Source organism: Jatropha curcas, chromosome 10, assembly GCF_041381405.1.
Source record: "Jatropha curcas cultivar XTBG-Jc1 chromosome 10, XTBG_Jcur_1.0, whole genome shotgun sequence".
In the NCBI taxonomy this organism is placed as follows: Eukaryota; Viridiplantae; Streptophyta; class Magnoliopsida; order Malpighiales; family Euphorbiaceae; genus Jatropha; species Jatropha curcas.
The window spans coordinates 15,487,257-15,495,059 of record NC_143160.1 but is presented as its reverse complement, the minus strand read 5'-3'; the positions used below and the strand labels follow the sequence as shown (position 1 = coordinate 15,495,059).

Here is a 7,803-nt window from a genome sequence, read left to right as displayed (position 1 = left end):
CTCTCCTGATGAGCCCATGGCAGGGCGAAACCAGTGTGGTACGGTATGGCAAGGCTTGCCTCGGAGTCAAGCGGGAGGGCTCCCGGGGCGCCGCACGGGAGCAGTGCTGCGCGAGACTCTAGGCCCGTGACAGAGTGGTATCAGAGCAGGACTTGCTGCACGTTTTGGGTGTCCACTCGACTAAACACGCACTCCAGGGAAGAGTCAAAGTTACCGCCCTGTGTCTTGTCTCCTCGTGGTGTCGAAGCAATGGCGGAGTCCTAGGCACCACCTCTCCGGGCGATGTCGAAGCAATGGCACAGTCCTAGGCATCGTTGCAGCATTCGATGTCGAAGCAATGGCGCAGTCCTAGGCATCGGCGGTGTCGAAGCAATGGCGTAGACCTCAGGCACCGAGCATGTGTATCGGAGCAAGCTTGGCTAGACAGAGCCAGAGAAGTGGGTCGAAGTGGGGCATAAAGCAAGGACGGTCCAAGGGTGAGTCGACCTCCCTCGGCACGAGGACGTGCCTGAATTGAGTGGGGGAGGATGTCACGGACAAATTCCGTGACCGTGTTAGGCCAACATTGAAGAGCGTACCTAGCTGCGTTTCAACCTGCGTGGGTTGGGACGGCTTAGCGGATTAAGGCGTTGTTTCACCCTAGTGGCCCTTACCCCATGCAAAGCCTGCGTGCAGGCGGGGTATTGTGCCGTGGGGCACAACTGGTCGAGAGCTGGGCCGCTCTCCTGATGAGCCCATGGCAGGGCGAAACCAGTGTGGTATGGTATGGCAAGGCTTGCCTCGGAGTCAAGCGGGAGGGCTCCCGGGGCGCCGCACGGGCGCAGTGCTGCGCGAGACTCTAGGCCCGTGACATTAGGGCCTTCTATTGACTAGCTAGCTTATGAATTGATTTGTTTTAAGCCAGATTATGGCCATAAATTACAGTTTTCTCGACTACCAATTACTTGTTAGGGTTTTAATCACAGTTTGCGTTTAAATTTGTTAACCCAATATATACCATCAAAGTTTATTATACGGGTTTCTTCACTCTAGTATTGTGAAGATCAGATATGTTGTCACAATATAGCAAGACTAGTTTCTCATGTTTAATGGCAAAGTCTTCCAAGAGATAAAGAATCAATATTACTTCACGTGTTGTAACAGCCATTGCCCTGTACTCAGCTTCAGCTGTACTTCTTGCAACCACACTTTGTTTCTTAGATTTCCAGCTGATTAATGATTTACCTGGAAAAATACAAAATCCAGTTAAGGACTTTCTTGACTCATTGCAACCTCCCCAATCACTATCTGTGTAAAGTTGTCAACTGAATATTTCCTTCTGCAGAAAGGAAGACACCTTGACCAGGAGAACCTTTCAAATACTTAAGAATTTTCTGAGCTGCCTCCATATGAACACCAGCTGGTTTGTCTATAAATTGAGTAAGGACATGAACAACATAGCTTGCATCAGGCCTAGTTATAGTTAGATACAATAAATTCCCAACTAATTGTCTGTATTCACTAGGATATGCCAATAAACCTTCTTCAGTGTGTGTCATTCTGTGATTAACTTCTACAGGAGTTTTACAAGGTTTAGCTCCTAATTACCCATACTCCTCTAACAACTCGAAAGTATACTTTCTTGAAAATACTGAAATTCCACTCTTAGCTCTTGCAACCTCCGAACCTAAAAAGTATTTTAAATCACCAAGGTCTTTCAATTTAAAATGAGAACTCAACTCCTCTTTAAATTCTTTAACTAATTGTTCATTATTGCTTGTTATTGCCACATTATCAACATAAAACAACAAAGCAATAACCAGTTTCTGAATTCCTTGGAAACAAAGAGTAATCTGCCCTTGATGGTTAAAATTCATTCTCAACAAACATTCAGTAAATTTCAAATTTCACAGTCTTGAGGCTTGCTTGAGACCATATAAAGATTTTTGCAACCTACATACTAGTTGCCCTTTACCATATTCACTAGTATTCTCCCCTTGAACATGGTAACCTTGAGGAAGATCCATATAGACCTCTTCATCTAAATCCCCATTTAAAAAGGCATTATTGATATCAAGTTGAGACAAAACCCATCCTTTAAGAGTAGCTAGTGCTAAAAACAGCATAACAGTGGTATGTTTAGCAACCGGGCTGAATGTTTCTTGATAATCAAACCCTTCTCTTTGGTTATAGGTGCAAGTGGAACATGGTCAGATTCAGTAAAAATAGATGCAAAATCATTAGTAGAAGTGGAATCTAAAGAATGAAAGTTTTCAATAAAGAGGTTAGGGAGAACAAAATCTGAAGTTGGTGAAGAATGAGATTGAAAAGGAAAAAAAATTTCATGAAATTTGTACTTCTCTTGAAATGAAAGTAGTCTTAGATTCCAAATAATAAAGTTCGTATCCTTTGACAGTATTAGAATACCCTAAAAATATGCATCTCCTAGATCTAGAATCATATTTCTTCTTATAATTGGTAAGGTTAACAACATAGCATAAACAACCAAAGGACTTAAAAGGAGCATAAGAAGGAATTTTACCAAAAATAAACTGATATGATGATTTGTCATTAAGAACAGACAAAGTTGTCCTATTAATGATATAAACTGCTGTAAAAACAGCATCACCCCAAAAACAAATTGGCAAATGAGAATGAAAAAGTCGTGATCTTGCCGCATTTAGAATATGTTGATTTTTTCTCTTAACAATGCCATTTTGTTGAGGAGTGTAAGTACATCAAGTTTGGTGAATGATTCCTTGAGAAGAATAAAAGGATGGAAGAGAAAACTCTAAACCATTATCAGATCTTAAGATTTTAATAGACCTATTGAATTGTGTATGAATCATGGCAATAAAATGTCTAATCTATTGAGAAACCTCAAATTTATGTTTCATAAGATACACCCAAGTACATTTACTAAAGTCATCCACTATAGTTAGGAAATAATGATTCGATGTCAGGTTGTGGATATGGGCCCAAAATATCACAGTGTATAAAATCAAACAACTCATGGCTACAATCAATATGACTAGGAAATGGTAAACACTTTTGCTTAGCTTTGAAACAAGCAGTACATGGATCACAATAATCAAATTTGCAATCAACATTACAAAGCTTTATTCTATGTAAAGGAATAAGACCTAGCCTATGATGCCATACATCAAAGGAAACAGAATATGAAGCAGAAGCAACATGGAACAAACTGATATTAGCAAGAATAGGCTTGGAAAGAAAATTGTTTTGTAAAAAATACAAATCAGATTGCATCTTAGCCAATCCAATTGTGATCCATGATGAGAGGACCTGGATAAGCAAGTGGTTGAGAGAAAAATAAGACAGAGTTGAGCATTTTGTGTCAATTGGCTAACAGAAATGAGATTAACAGAGAAACTAGGAACCATGAGAATACTATCTAAAATCAAATTGGAACTTAAGTGTATTCTACCTATATGTGTAACTTGGACTTTCATACCATTTGGTAACCTCACAAAATAGTTATTAGCAGATGCATATTGATCAAAGTAGTCAAGGGAACAAACTATATGGCCTATAGCACCAGTGTCTACAATCGAAGGTGAAAAGAAAATTTGGTTTTTAAAAAATGATTGAAAGTAGAACTATGAACAGATGAAAAGATAGAATTATGCATACTTGAAAAATTGGAAGGACAAGTGACATTATTACCAATGGTTGTGGCTGAGTAGGAGTGTCATTCAAAGATTGATCATTGAGCAACAATATCAGCTTCTGAATTTGATCCTGAGTCAGACTGAGTTGAGAAGTTACAATGTAACACCCGCCACCCAGTCCCGAGAGACCCGACGGCGGATGCCACATTCGGTGCCGGAGACACCGTCTTAACTTAACATATAAATCATAAAACTAAAATTATGAATTAGAAGTAACTGAGTATTCACAAGTTTAGCGAGTAAATTTTTTTTTATTTTTATAATAGCGATTTCATTTCATTTTCCTTGCATTTTTTTTATATACATTGGGAAAATTCCTACAGAAATATTGTAAGAATATCCCTTTAAAAACTGAGCTCGCCAAACATGTGAATACAAAATACTCCCAATTAAACTCTAAACTTCCAACATCTCCAAATAATCTTTATAATATAACAACACTTTTATATTTTCATAATTGAATAAATCCTCAATAGTATTTTAGATCCATCAATTAATTGCATTCATTATATCTATCAAGTCTTAATGAACTAATTATATCAACTGACTTCAAATATTTCATATTCAATCATTTAATAAATCTTATTCTTCTCTCCAAATATATACATCAAAATACTTTATAATTACATACTTCAATTATATTTCAAATAACATAATATCTGGAAATGTAACAATTATACATGCCATAATTCTTCATTATATAAATCTCAATCGACTACTCCCAAATTAGTCACTTCTGCTTTGATACTATTCTTCTAATCTTCAAGTAGCAACAACATCTTCAACCTACGCGTGATAAAAATCGACGCGCTGAGTATAAAACTCAGTGGTGCTCATAATTCACATACTTACCAAGTTGCGATAGCAACTTACTTTAAAACAAATTTCATAAAATTATTTACAATACATAAACGCATTAAAATTCAACATACATTTCCATTTATAGCAAAACAAATAGCACATATACTAGTAATGAATTCTTTATACCATAAATCCTTTACTTAAGACATTTTATCATCATAAATACTTTGGTTCCTTCAAATAAACTTATAATTATTAACATAAATAATTTAATTCTTTCAAATAATAAATTCATTACTTAAACATTATACCAATACATATACTCTTTATTTTTAATACTATGTATCGAAATATCATGCTTTGAAAATTCATTTGATAACATAATCAGTAATTTCCAAAGTAATGTTTACTAAAATAATATAATCTCATTCGTTTAATTGTATTACAGATATTTTCCATAGGGCTCGCATACACTTAGGAGAAAGAGAAGCAGATAAGTTTTCAGAACAGATTCAGAATGGCCTTAGGTTGCCAACAGATTCAGAATATATAGAGCGCGTCCGCCCTAACAGAACAGAAGACACCCACGTGTCTAGCATACGATCATAGCTTCTTATCAGAATGGCATCAAATGCTGAGCATGCTCATCAGATAGAATAAAAATCAAATCACGCATCAAATTCACACTAAGTATATTAGAGCCCAAAATCCTTGTTTTAATTCTTTCTTCATATCACTTATCAGAAAACTTGTCTTATTCTTTAGTCTTCTTAAATTCATAATGCAAGCTTACTTTAGAATCATACTTAAACATAATTACTTAACATAGACAATTTCTTATCATATGAAATCATACATGTAAGCTTACTTTAGAACTTAAGTAACTCATATACTTAAACATAATTACTCAATATAGGAAATTTATCATAAATTCCTTTTCTTTTAAAACTTTCTTATTCAAAATTCAAAGCACATACACCTTAAATACCCATTTCTTTGTTAAAACTCTAAACATATAAAAGTTATCAAATAATCATATTTATATCATATATATAAAATAATTAAGTAAGCTTTACTACACCAAGGTGGTACTAAGGGGAGGAATTTCCTTCTCCAATCAAGCATGCTAACACAACTCTTATGCACAAAAGTATCAATTTCAACCCTCATCATGCATTATCTAAATCAATTTCACACCTTTTTCAATTTATATCCATTTCAACATATCCACTACAACACTTGTCAAACTTATTGTCAAGTAAATGCTAAACCACACAAATAATCAAGAGAACTTCATCACACATGATTTATACATACTTTTATCCAAATAAACCTATGATTTAAGACATAGAAAATTTCCAGCATTAATATAATCTTGACCTTTGCTGGGTTTTTAAGACATAACTTAAGTTCTGTGTCTCCAAATTGAGTGATGTTTGATTCATTAGAAAGCTAAGACAAAATACTACAAATGTTATGAAGGGACCATAACCCAGATAAATCTGCAAGATAGGCAAAATAAGCTAGGAACACAGACTGATAGTCCAGACCGGATTCAGCAGAACCAAGTCCAATGTTTATTGAATTTCTCCGTAACCAGACACTCAAATTAAACCAATCCAACACCAGGGCAATCTCAAGACACAGGGTAACAAATCTCATGAAGAGCTCAACACCTAATCTTGCCATTATGGTGGTCAAAATAGTCACTCCATCTATTGCTGCATGTGGTACGTTACAACAGAGTCAGTTTAGGTGTTTTAGTCATAAGTTGAGCTATATATATCAAACTTGGACACAAGAGGATGGGTTGAAAAGCTAAGAAATATACCTACAACTTTTATGAAGGACTCAAATACAGAGGGAAAATAAAACGAATAGAAAAATAGTCCTTAAACACACCCATTAACATTTTGTCCTAATTTCAGCTTACTTAAATCATATACAAGGTAGAGATTTCTACCACATACTCAATACTCATCAAATATCATCTTAAGATCACAAATCCTCAAAGAATAACAAGAAAACTTAAGGCCTTATTCATCAATAGGTTCTGCCACTCTTGGAGGATGAAGAAGAAAATGTTTTCCTCATCAATTCAACATATAAGCATGCTTAGAAATCTCCCAAGAACACATGTATACCACCAAAATTCAATAATCAAATTATTTCATATAAAATTTCCAATTTTCAAAAAATAGTATAAACTTCACAAAATCAAAAATTTAAACAAGGTAAGAGGATTTATGAACACTTACCTTAAACATAAGCTCTAACAAGCTTAAATAAGACTCTTGATGCCTTAGTTTTCCCTTGTCTTTGGTAGGAAGTTATCCACCCTTTGTCCTCCAAATTACTTGAAATTATTCACCAAATATCATTTCTCAAGCTTTAATCTCAAAGATTGATTAATTAGATCAAGTTGAATGGTGTCAAATTGGTGGATTTAGTGAGTATAAGTGAAGAAAACAAAGAGAAGAGAAAGAGAGGCTCAAGTTAAAATGGAGGAGAAGAAGAAAGAAGTTCACGTTAGATGGATAGGAAGAGGAAGAAAACATGTTGCTCAAATAATGGAGTTGACTAAAGGGTAATTTGGTCCTTTCACCAAAATTGGATGGCTAGGATTGAGCAATGTAATTCAATCTAATGGCTACAAATATTCTCCAAATTAAATTCCTTCAAAATATTATTTATCTCCATAAAAATTCTTAAATTTAATCCTTAAAAATAATTCCTCTAATTTCCTTAATTAATATAACACCATCTCAAATTTACTCCATAAAAATAATTTCTCTAATTTCTTTAATTAATATAACAACATAATTCACTATTCACTAATTCTCTAATTTCTCCAAAAAAAAATACTCATTACTTACTTTCTACCCATAAAAATAATGTATACATACTCCAAAAATATTAAAGAAAATATTAAACATACATAGTAATTTTTCCGGACAAAAATAATATTTATTCTCGGACCGATGATACTATTCACAGACCGATAACTTACTATTTCAGACACAGAAAAAATGGGGCGTTACAGTTCTACCCCCCTTAAAGAATTTCGTCCTCGAAATTCACTTGAATTTAGCAATTACGAATCTCATAATATTTTTCCGATTTAGTTTATTCTTCCTTAATCAACTAGTGCTTACTATCCGTATATTCTATACATGATTCTTCCAACTGAACATCCATAATAGCAAATTTAACTATTCCATATTTAAAATACATAAACTTATTTTGCATAACACCGATTAGATCCTTAATATCCTCTTTAATTCCCTTACAAGAAAAATCCATAAACATCTCTTATTCTATATAGCACTCA

The 7,803-nt window shown here is 34.5% G+C and overlaps 1 long non-coding RNA gene across 1 annotated transcript; it reads right to left on the bottom strand.

Annotated features, from left to right (window-relative positions):
- Positions 1–4,227: 4,227 nt before the first annotated feature.
- LOC149493176 (uncharacterized) lies at positions 4,228–7,304 on the bottom strand. Its single transcript, XR_016318532.1, has 2 exons — positions 6,731–7,304; positions 4,228–4,457 (listed from the first exon to the last, which is right to left on the bottom strand). It is a non-coding gene; the product is annotated as an uncharacterized LOC149493176 (long non-coding RNA).
- Between the last annotated feature and the right edge of the window lie 499 nt (positions 7,305–7,803).